The sequence below is a fragment of the Nycticebus coucang genome, chromosome Y (assembly GCF_027406575.1).
Source record: "Nycticebus coucang isolate mNycCou1 chromosome Y, mNycCou1.pri, whole genome shotgun sequence".
NCBI classification, from domain to species: domain Eukaryota; kingdom Metazoa; phylum Chordata; class Mammalia; order Primates; family Lorisidae; genus Nycticebus; species Nycticebus coucang.
In genome coordinates, this window is record NC_069805.1 from 12729213 (window position 1) to 12741386 (window position 12174).

The window sequence follows — 12174 nt, forward strand, 5'->3', positions numbered from 1 at the left end:
AAAATCAAGAATAGGTGTCACAGGAAACATGGTATAAGTCAGAAAAACAAGAAATATTTACAATCAATGCTGTAAAACCTGAACAGATAATACTGAGGATAAACCTATAATACACACACACCCTCACACACAAACACACTATAATTCACAGGTGCATGCTAAAAACAAAGGTGAAAACAATAGCAATTACTGGTATTTACCAAGAGAGGTGTTGGATAATGTTTGTGTTTTGTCTGTGGCCAGACCTGATAAAGCAGTGACTTTGCTTTTTCTCACATATTCTTAACTGTTACGGAGGGTCCTGGTCAGAGGTTGGCACTCTATGAGATTGATTGCCAGGTCAGCTCCCATGTGCCTGGGTTTATTTTTCTCTTTCTCATCACTTTTCCTGGGCTATGGTAGGGCAATATATTGATGACGTTTCAAAAAAAAAATATATATATATATATATTTGTTAGACTATATATATATATATTTCCTGTCTAATCTGTCAGGCCTTACAAGGAGCCCCTTCTATGAAATCTAATGAACAAGCACAGTTTCAGAATAGAATTTTGAAAGTAGGTGGCAAACCAGCCTCAAATCTGTACATAATGAAAAATCCGGTCGGCCCAGCATTTTGGGTCACACCTGTAATCTCAGCACTTTGACAGGCCTAGGTGGAGGATCACATGAGATCAGGAGTCCAAGACCATGCTGAAGAACATAGCAAGACCCCAATCTCTACAGAAAAATAATAACAATTGACCATGCCAGGCAAGGTGTCTCACACCTTTAATCTGGGAGCCTGAGGAATTGAGAGTGGAGAAAAAAATTCCACTATTTGGTAAAAGTTTGAGACCCTACAACAACTTGTAGAGACAAGTTCTCAGTATAATGCTCAGGCTGGTCTTGAATGGCCTCAACCTCCCAAAGTGCTGAGATTACTTACATGTGTGAGCAGTTGGCCTGGGCTCATTTTATATATCTTTGCACATCATCTTCCCAGGAAGGTACATACAGATATAGAAAGGACAGAGGACCAATTTCCAATTACACAAGCAATGATTACTTTTGTTCTATTGCTAATAGGCTGAATATATTTTCTTACTCTTCAAAAAGTATGACTTTTAAAAAGATCCCTCACTCCATCACTTGGAAGTAACTAATAGAGATATTTGGTTTATCTTCTTCCTGGCTTTTTTTACTAAGTATATCCATGTACCCAAAGACATACACGAACTTATAGCAAAACCTCTTTTCTCATTCATTTGGCCATGGCCCTAAGAATACTTGTTCTATTCTAATTGGAACTCTCATCATTCACAGCAAATGCTAGGTAAGTATTCGCTCAGGGGTTTCTTCTCTGAGTCAAGCTAATAAAGGCATAATGAAGAGGAATGTAGAGTTCATATCCACCTCATGAGCACAGGAATATTAAAAGCAAGGAAGGGAAAGGGAAGATAAGTGGAAATTCTGGTCAGCTGGTTACTACCCCAAGTCAAACGTCTTATAGTTGTCTGGGTAACTTTTGAAGTATTTTATCACATATTTATTACTATGTCACTAGAATTATATTTCTTTTTTTTTTTCAGAGCTGGGTTTCTCACTTTATTGCACTGGCTGGAGTGCAGTGTCAATTTACAGGCATAATCACAGCACACTGCAGCCTCGATCTTCTAAACCCAAGTGATCATCCTTCACCTCAGTCTCCTGTGAATCTGGGACAGCAGGCATGTGCCACTGTGCCTGGGTTACATTCCTAGTATTTACTTTTATCAACTTCCTGAAGGATAAAATTAGTTGAATAAGATAATTTTAAGTTAGCTGAAAACACAGCATGTCTCAAAAGTTTCCCATAAAGTTCCCATTCATAGGGAAAATAGGAATTTATTTCTAAATAGATCTTTATTTACAAAGTATTCTTTACAACACTTTACAAAATATTCTCTATGTGTTGGCTAGGTTTTTGCAAAATTTCCTAAAGGAAGAGAAATCAGTATATGAAAAAAATATCTGAGGGGTGATTCTTATTGAAGGGAGGGTAATTGGTGATATCTCAGCTATTGTGCATATTGCAAGAGTACATGTCAAATCTATTAAAAGTATAAATGTCTTTGTTCTTCTTGCCCTTGGTAGAGTGCTGCGGTGTCACAGCTCACAACAACCTCAAACTCTTAGGTTAAGCGATTCTCTGCCTCAGCCTCTGAAGTAGTTGGGTTTACAGACCCCAGCCACAATGCCTTTTAGTTGTCATTTGTTTTTTAGCTGGCCCAGGCCATTCTCAAACCCAGAGCCTCAGTGTATGTAGCCAGGACCATAACCACTGTGCTACAGGCACTGAGCTAAGTATAAATGTATTAACACAACAATTAAGTAAGTGAGGTGAAGGCTATGTTAACCAGTTTGACGTAAGCATTCCAAATTGTATATAAAATCAGCACATTGTACCCCATAAATGCATTCATGTACACAGTTATGAATTAATAAGTAAAAGAAAAAAAATATCTGCACTTGTATGTTTATCAAAGCACTATTCACAATAGCAAAGATTTAGGATCAACTTAAGTGTCCATGAACAGATAACGGGATAAAAGTAAGGTGGTATATACACAACTTAAATACTATTCAGCTGTAAAAAAGAAAGAAGTTATGTCTTTTGAAGCCACACAGATGAAACTACAGGCCATTATCACAAGTGATACAACTCAGACGCATAAAAACTAATACTGAATGTTTTCAGTTATAAGTGTGAGCTCCCATGCATGTCAAGTTTTCCAAATAAGTGCATGAGTGTATGATGCAAAAATATCATTTGACAAAATCTAACCTCCAGTTTTGATTTCTAAAGTTCTTAGCAATCAAAAATCAAGGAATAGATGGGATTTGGTTTAATCTATAAGGGAACAACTCTGGAAAATATTTAGTTAACATTAGAATGATAATAGACTGAACACAAGGCAAGGAGCAAGTTGAGGGAGTTGAACCTATTGTTTTAATTTTCTCTGTGAAGGAGTTGATGTCCTCTGCCAATGCCCAGTTTTCAGACTGTCACTCTGATACAGTTCATAGATACTGAAGAAATATAAAGGAAAAGAAAAGAAAATGCTTCGTTTTCACGAAGTAATACAATAGCCAACCATTTATTTTACCTGTTTAAATTCATTATGCACCATGGTGCCAAGTACTGTGCATGACATGATTGTGCACCTGTCAGATTTCTGAAGTACATATCAAACTTTGGTACACATTCAAATCACCTCATTAAAATGTATGTAACTGGACCCAACCCCAAGATTCTATTTTGGTAGGTCTGGAGTGGAATGTGGAAAGTAAGGAATCCATATTTACAAAAAGCTTCACTCCATCCCTGACATTGATGCAGGTGGTTCCTAGACCATGTTCAGAAAAATACTGAACTAAGTGCTATAAGACATCTTGAATGAAACAACTCAAATTTTCTGGAAGGGCATTGCATGGCAATGTTAGAGCTCAAGCTGCCAGGTTATATGTTGAAATAATTATAGGCCACAGAAGTGCACTCTTCATACTTTCTCTACCTTACCTTCATGACACCATTTTATGGTGGGCCTCCTCCCTATTCTCTGGATGCTTGTTGGAGTATTTTGATAGTGGACTAGCTCTGTACTAAGACATGTGAAAGAGCCAATGGCAGGGGCATTTTGTGGCCCATTCAACTACTTATAGGAACCTTTCTTCAGCTTCTCCATCTTTTTTGACATGTACCTTCTCTGCTCAGTCTCTGGAGTAGTGCAACAGAACTGTGCCTGTATTGGGGATTATCTTTCTTTTTTAACAAGGCTGTCTATTTAGAAAACCATGTGCTAAGTGTGAACCTGAAACATCTAATCCTTCAAGATATATCTTGATTGGCTCACTGGGCCTCAATTTAAAATAAAGCCAAGTAGCCATTTTCTGACTAGAGGTGACACATGCACTCTGAAATTGACTCAGAAACCCACATTTCCCTACAACATTGGGACTTCTAGACCTCACATGAACCAATAAATCAGAACTCACCAGCACCAACCAATCAGAGCTCACTTGAGTCAACCAATCATAAATCACCAAAATCAACCTATCAGAGCCCATTTTAACAGACCAATCAGAGCTTGCATGAGTCAACCAATCAGATCTCAAACTGAAGATGCTGGAGTGGATGTGGAGAGAAGGGAACACTTTTACACTGCTGGTGGACTGCAAACTAGTACAACCTTTCTGGAAGGAACTATGGAGAAACCTCAAAGCACTCAAGCTAGACCTCCTATTTGATCCTGCAATCCCATTACTGGGCATCTACCCAGAAGGAAAAAAATCATTTTATCATAAGGACACTTGTACTAGACTGTTTATTGCAGCTCAATTTACAATCGCCAAAGTGTGGAAACAGCCTAAATGCCCACCAACCCAGGAATGGATTAACAAGCTGTGGTATATGTACACCATGGAATACTATTCAGCTATTAAAAAAAAATGGAGATTTCACATCCTTCGTATTAACCTGGATGGAAGTGGAAGACATTATTCTTAGTAAAGCATCACAAGAATGGAGAAGCATGAATCCTATGTACTGAATTTTGATATGAGGACAATTAATAACAATTAAGGTTATTGGGGGAGGAAAAGCAGAAAGAGGGACAGAGGGAGGGGTGTGGGGCCTTGGTGTGTGTCACACTTTATGGGGGCAAGACATGATTGCAAGACAGACTTTACCTAACAATTTCAATCAGTGTAACCTGGCTTATTGTACCATCAATGAATCCCCAACAAAAAAAAAAAAAGAAAGAAAATTAAACTAATAATTTAAAAGATAAAAAAAAAAAAGAAATCACCAAAGTCAAACAATCAACAAATGAGAAATCACCAGAGTCAACCAGGAATCACCAGAATCAGCCAATCAGAGCTCATTGGATCTGAGTCAACCAATAAGAAATCACCAGAGTCAAGCAATTAGAGCTCATAGGAGCCCACCAATCAGAGCTCACTTTTATCAACCAATCAGAAATCACTCGAGTCAACCAGTCAGAGTTCACTGAAGCCAACCAATCAGAACTCACATGAGTCAATAAATTAGAAGTCAGGGGGCAGCACCTGTGATTCAAAGGAGTAGGGCACAGGCTCCATAAGCCAGAGGTGGCTGGTTCAAACCCAGCCTGGCCAAAAACTTCAAAAAAAAAATTAAAAGAAAATAAAAAATCACCAGAATTCATAATCAAACAATCAGAAATCACCAGAGCCAACCAATGAGAAATCACCAGAGACAACCAGAAATTCCCAGAGTAAACCAATCAGGAATTACCAGAAGCTGCAAATCAGAGCTCACTGGAGCCAACCAGTCAGAGCTCACCAAAATCAAACAATTCAAGTTCATTGGAGCCAAATAATTAGAGCTCACTTGTGTCAACCAATCAGAAATCACTGCTAGTGTTTATGCTTCCAGATGGGAGGAAAATTGGAACCCTGGTGTTTGTGGTTCCCTAAGGAGCCATACACGGTGAAATTCTAAAAGTGGATATGTTGAAACTTGTTTGCTATGATTGGAAGAGAAGATAGGAAGAGGTCAAAGTTAGAGAATATTCTGTATTTTTTTTTTTTTGTGAGACAGTGTCTTACTATGTTGCCCTTGGTAGAATGCTGTGGCACCACAGCTGACAGCAACTGTAACTCTTGGGCTTAAGTGGTTCTTTTCCCTCAGCCTTCCAGGTAGCTGGGACTATTGTCACCCGCCACAACACCCCGTTACTTTTTGTTACAGTTGTCATTCGTTGCTGTTTTAGCTGGCCTGGACCCTGGGTTAAAACCCACTGGTCTATGTACTCAGCCCTACTATGAAACTAATTTAGTGTTTGCACATGAAAGCTATAACCCAGTTACAACCTAAGAATAGGGGGAAGGGGGAAAGGGAGGGGAGGGAGGGGGTAGTGGGTAGAGGGAAAGGGATTGGTGGGATTACACCAGTGGTGCATCTTACAAGGGTATATGTGAAACTTGGCAAATGGTCTGTGAAGCTAGTGGATGATGCCCCATGATTATATCAATGTACACAACTATGATCTAATAAAAAAAAATAAAATGAAAATAAAAATAATAAAAAAAGAGAAAAAAAATAATTTTAAAAAAAGGAAGTTGGGCGGCGCCTGTGGCTCAGTGAGTAGGGCGCCGGCCCCATATGCCAAGGGTGGCGGGTTCAAACCCAGCCCCGGCCAAACTGCAACCAAAAAATAGCCGGACGTTGTGGCGGGCGCCTGTAGTCCCAGCTACTCCGGAGGCTGAGGCAAGAGAATCGCTTCAGCCCAGGAGTTGGAGGTTGCTGTGAGCTGTGTGACGCCACGGCACTCTACCCGAGGGCGGTACAGTGAGACTCTGTCTCTACAAAAAAAAAAAAAAAAGGAAGTTGGGAGAATTAAAAAAAACAAACAAAAAAAACACCGGTCTTAGTGGTGTATGTGAGCCTATTTTGTAAAATTTTATAATGAGTATTTTATAAACAAAGTTAGATTTAGCTACAATTTCCCATTTTTCCAGTGTATGACGACCTTTATGATATATGTGTATGTTTCATTAGCAGAAAAGGACCTGATTGGTGACCCAGGTAAGAACTTTTACTATAAAACCCACCCATCTCTTTGTCCTCTGAAATTCACCATAGGCTCCATCTTACAAGCTTCCTCAGAGAACATCTCTTTCCTCGAAATTCCTTTTCAGAAAACTTTTCTTCACACACATTATATGTGTAATTAAAACCATTTAAGTTAAAACTGATTGTGTGACCTTAAAAGATACACTGGTAAACTGGCCTAAATTACAATTGTTTGTATCCTCAGTAATTTCCTTTGTACATCCAAAGGCATCTGAAAGAGCAGCATGATGTCTGACAGGCCCTGAAAAGTGGCACTTGCTGTAAGTAATTTAAATTGAGCACTATGATTATTTACAGATGTATTCTGTTAAGAAACAAGAAGCAAAGGCCTAAAAGCTTCAAGCTTTTGCTATTGACTTTGGGTGACTGTATTTACATACTTTTTTTCATTTCTATCTTGGTCATTATAGATTCTTGGATCAGTAACCACTAGAAGACATGACTACTGAAATGCTGCCTGGAACTGGCTGGTGAAGGTTCTGGGAGTGAAGCGACCATCAATAGGAGTGGCTCCAGTGGCAGCAGCAAACTTCTGCACAACTGTTGGCCTGTATTCCCGTAGGATATGACACTGACATCAGCAGTGTTTTCAATGGCAAAAATGGCACGAACTGCCAACAGAAGCTTTTTCCAGGTCCTCTTCAGATTTATGATGGAGATGCCATCACTTTTTCTTTTACAGATGCACTGTTTCATTTGGAAATCAAGGTTGGTGCCACCTAAGTGGGTTCCTACTGCAAGGAATTCGAGGACATCCTCCTCCTTCATTTGCAGGACTTGAAGCATTCTGGACATTGTGAAAGATTCCTTGTAAGTCACCGTGGGAATCCAAAACAATGCTGCATGGACCTTCCCTGAATAGTGCTGAAAGGAGACTACAATCTTTTAGGCAGAATCTGTAGGAAATAAATGTTATATGTAGGAATGACCTATGATAGAATTTCAATCCTGTGGCAGACTGGGGGAAAGGAGAGGAAGCTACTGAGGTGTATGAACATGAAGAGAGGAGATAAAGAAAAATTATGTCAATTCTGCTGATATGTCTCGTCGGCAGCTAGCCTATGAAGGAATTCAATCTCTGTATTGTTTCCTGAAAAAAACCTCTTAAGTCACCACTGTGGGCTACTGGGGAGCCTTTATTGTTTATCGTTTAGTCTAAAGACTATCCCTTAAAGAACTTCTTGTTTATGAGAAGTGGTTGAAGGCTATATTAACCAGTTTAATGAAAATATTTCAAATTTTATTTAAAACAATACATTGTACTTCTTGACAGCATTATTGTGCACAGCTATGGTTTAATAAAAAAAATCACAGACTTGCCTTAAGGAATAATAAAAAAATGTTAACTTGAAAACCAATGGAAATGAATAGCCAACCAGGAATTGGCAAAGCACCTACTTTCTACGCTGTACTGTGCTCTGTGCTGTGTTTCTTTCTCCTAGCAGGTCCCTTTGCTACCAACGGATGGCTGTCTCCTACTCTGGTCTTTTAAGATAAAGCTTAATTTTTCACTCCTCAGTATTTCCCAGGATTAAGTGACCCATTCATCAATCACTCCTCATCACATTACCTGACTTTATCTTCATAATAACGGTTTCGAGTAGTTGAACTTACCTTTGTTTGCTTTCTCACTTCCCATTTCCTTTCTGTCTCTCTCTCTTTGCTTTGAACCCCCTTTAAAGTAAGCTCTATTAAGAAAGCTAGTCTCATTTTCCTTGCTCATTTCTATATCCCCATTGAGCCAGTGAATAGCCACCCAATAAACATCTGTGGAATAAATGAGTAAGAAACTCGGATGTTAGGAATCATTTTTTTCTTTTCTTTTCTTTTCCTTCTTTCTTTCTTTCTTTCTTTTTTTTTTTAAACAGAGTCCACTATGTCACCCTCAGGAGAGTGCTGTGACATCACTGCTCACAACCTCCAGCTCTTGGGCTTAAGAGATTCTCTACTCCAATCTCCCACATAGCTGAAGCTACAGGCATCCACTACATCACCCGGCTATTTTGTTGTTGTTGTAGTTGTCACTGTTCCTTATCTGGCCTGGGCAAGGCTCAAACCCACCAGCCTGAATGCATGTGACTGGGATCATAATCCCTGTGCTGAGGGTGCTGAGCCTAGGAAAATAGGAATCATTAGCCATGTCTTAAAAGACATGACCATTAATCAAAAGAAGATATGGTTTTCCAGATAAGGACAGTAGAGTAGAAGAGCTAAAGACCTATTTGTCTTGGGGCTCTGTGGGGAGCAGCCAACTCATAGCCCTGGGGCCAGGTTAGAGAGCAGTTAAGTGCTCTCATTAGAAGGATGGGAAAGCATGGAGAAAACAATAGCAGATAGCATGGAAAGCCACTGATGCAAGGATGAGGATGTACATGTTCTAAGATGCAGTGAAATAAATCATCTGGTTATTGAATGCGAAGAAATAATGAAAACAACATTTAACAGAGTTTACCCCAAAAGAACATGCAAGAGTAAACAATTGCTGCTCAAGAAAAACTCTGGAAAACACAACCTGAAAAAGGAAAACACCTTCCTTTTCTCATGCTTCTCTTTCCCATTTTATACGATATAAATTTATGATACAATAAATTTTTATTGTCAGGCACTCATTAATACAGCAACCTCGTAAAAGATAGCGTAGGAACTGTCATTAGCCTCATTGAGCACATTAAGAAATGGAGCCTTGGGGAGGAGTTCACATAATTCAAACACAAATCTGTCCCTGACCTCTGTTAACTACCATCTATAACTCATAAGTTTGAAAGGTAAAATTCCATTTGTAAGTTTACTGGGAGAGTATGCCACTTGTAAAAGGCAAATAAACAACATTATAATAGATTTCTCGACACAGAACTCTGAAATAAAAATGGTGTATTTATATGTTTCCCTAACAGAAGGTAATCTAAGTGTATCATGAAGCATTGTGATGCACTGTTGAATGAAAGATTTAAAAATGACACAAACCGGACAGTGCCTGTGGCTCAAAAGGGTAGGGTGCTGGCTCCATATGCCAGAGGTGGCAGGTTCAAACCCAGCCCCAGCCAAAAACTGCAGGAAAAAAAAAAGAGGCAAACCTGAATTTTAATCACAGCACAACTAGTTTCAAGGATTGTGATCTTGAACCTCACTGAGCCTCAACTGCTGCATCTGTAAAATGGGGATGATACTAGTGCTACGATGAAGAAGATGTAGTGAAGATTAAGTAATCTGCCACTGCAAAGGAGAGAAGCAACTCTAGAATCAGATGGATCTTGATCCAAACCTAGCTCAACAGTTAACTATGTTCATGACCCTGGGCAGGATACTTTACCTTTCTGAATACTGATTGCTTTATGTGCAAATTTGAAAAAAGACACTTAAACTCATTCATCCTGCTGGGTGCTCACAGCACAGTGGTTATGGCACCAGCCATGTATACCGAGGCTGGCGGGTTACAACCTGGCTCTGACCAGCTAAACAATGAATGATAACTGCAACAAAAAATAGCCAGGCATTGTGGCGTGTGCCTGTAATCCCTGCTATGGTTAGGCTGAGGCAAGAGAATCGCTTAAGCCCAGGAGTTTGATATGGCTGTGATGTGTGACAACTCGGCACTCTATCTAGGGTGACACAGTGAGAATGAGTCTCAAGACAAACAAACATACAAAGAAAAAACTCATTCATGCAACAAATATTTTGTAAACGCCTGTGGTGCTAGGCACTATATTCAGCTTCGAGATAAAAAAGACCAATTACGCATTCCAGAGAGTGGGAAGGGTTGCAGGGAGTGGGGATAAAGTGGGGTGGTTAAGGTGTGCAAAACTATAGTTAGTTAGAATGAACAATATTTGTTTTTTTATTTTTTTAATTTTTTTTATTAAAACATAGCTGTGTACATTAGTGTGATCGTGGGGCACCATACACTTAGTTCATAGATCGGCTGACACATTTTCATCACATTAGTTAACATAGTTTTGTAGCATTTTCTTAGTTATTTTCCTAAGACATTTACATTCCACATTTACTAGAATTCACATATACCCTTGTAAGATGCACCGCAGGTGTAATCCCATTAATCCCCCTCCTTCCCCCTCCCTACCTCTCCTCCCTCTCCCCTTTCTCCCTATTCTTAGGTTATAACTGGGTTATAGCTTTCATGTGAAGGTCCTACATTAGTTTCATAATAAGGGTGAGTACATTGGGTACTTTTTCTTCCATTCCTGAGACACTTTACTAAGAAGAATATGTTCCAGCTCCATCCATGTAAACATGAAAGAGGTAAATAACACAACAAAGTGACTATAATCAACAATACGTCAGATGGTACTCTAAAGTAAAATAACTAAACGAGTGGAACTGGAATGTTCCTAACACAATACATGAAAATGCCTCAGGTGATAGATATCCCGGTTATTCTGATTTTATTAATATGCATTGTGTGCCTGCATCAAAACATCATATGCTTCGAAACATCATATGTAATATATATACTATATATTACATATATGTATATATAACTAGTATGTACTAGTATGTATATTACTATTATGTACTAATAATTAAAAATAAAATGTTTTTAAAAAGAATAATAATTCTCACTCTAAGAGAATTGAATAATCCTCACTCTAAGAGACTTACACTTTTGTAATAGAAGGTAACAAACAAAAATAATGAATTATTACAAGTGCTATGATATAATAGGGACCCAAAGAAGAGCATCAACACGTCTATGTGTGAGAGTTAGAAAAGTCATCATAGAGTAGGAGGGAAGTAGTGAGAATAAATTAGATATATTCTAGATTGTCAAGTGAATACTCAAATTGAGTTAAGGGATGTTGGAAAATGGAAAACAGTGTATGAATTTTTTTATTATGAAGTATAATACATATGGAAAAGTGCATAGAATGTAAATGTACAGTTTACTGTATTGTCAAAAAGTTACTGCACACAAATTCATGACCAACATCCAGGGCCTCATCAGCACCCCACATATTCCTACATGACTTCTCCCAATTATTACCTCTTTCTTCTTCACCAGAGACCACTATCATCCTTTTTAAAAAAAATTTAGAATATTAGAATATTAGCAGCCCCCACCCAGACTGTGTTCACCCTTTCTTTCAAAAGCAGAGATTACTTTCACCTGCTTTTGAAGTCCGTATGCATGGAATCAAACAGTATGTGCTCTTTTTCTATCTGGTTTCTTTGGTTTCACCTTGTAATGGTGACATTCATTCATGTTGTTATGTGCATGGTACATGGGCATACTATGCTATTGTTCTGAAGATTACACATTTATTTTTTTTTCATTCCACTGTTCATGGAACATTGGATGGCTTTCATTTTGTCATATTACAGAAAATAATGCACTGAATATTCTTGATGCACATATACGTACATACCAGTTCAGTATATGCTTAAGGGTAAACTAACTAGGACACAGGGCATGTATATGTGTCAACGTTAGTAGATAATGCCAACCTGTTTTCTACAGTGGTTGTACCAAAATGCCCTTTCCCAAGCAGTTTTCGAGATTTCCTAATGCCCTTTATCTT

At 38.6% G+C, this 12174-nt stretch overlaps 1 pseudogene across 1 annotated transcript in view; it reads right to left on the minus strand.

The window, feature by feature from the left end:
• The window catches only part of LOC128579013 (heterochromatin protein 1-binding protein 3-like), a 93545-nt pseudogene extending 81875 nt beyond the window's left edge, over positions 1–11670 (minus strand). Inside the window, exons 1-2 of the transcript XR_008378031.1 lie at positions 11562–11670; positions 8255–8407 (exon numbers count right to left, since the gene is read on the minus strand). The product of XR_008378031.1 is annotated as a heterochromatin protein 1-binding protein 3-like (transcript). The remainder of the gene's footprint in view (positions 1–8254; positions 8408–11561) is intronic.
• Positions 11671–12174: the final 504 nt, after the last annotated feature.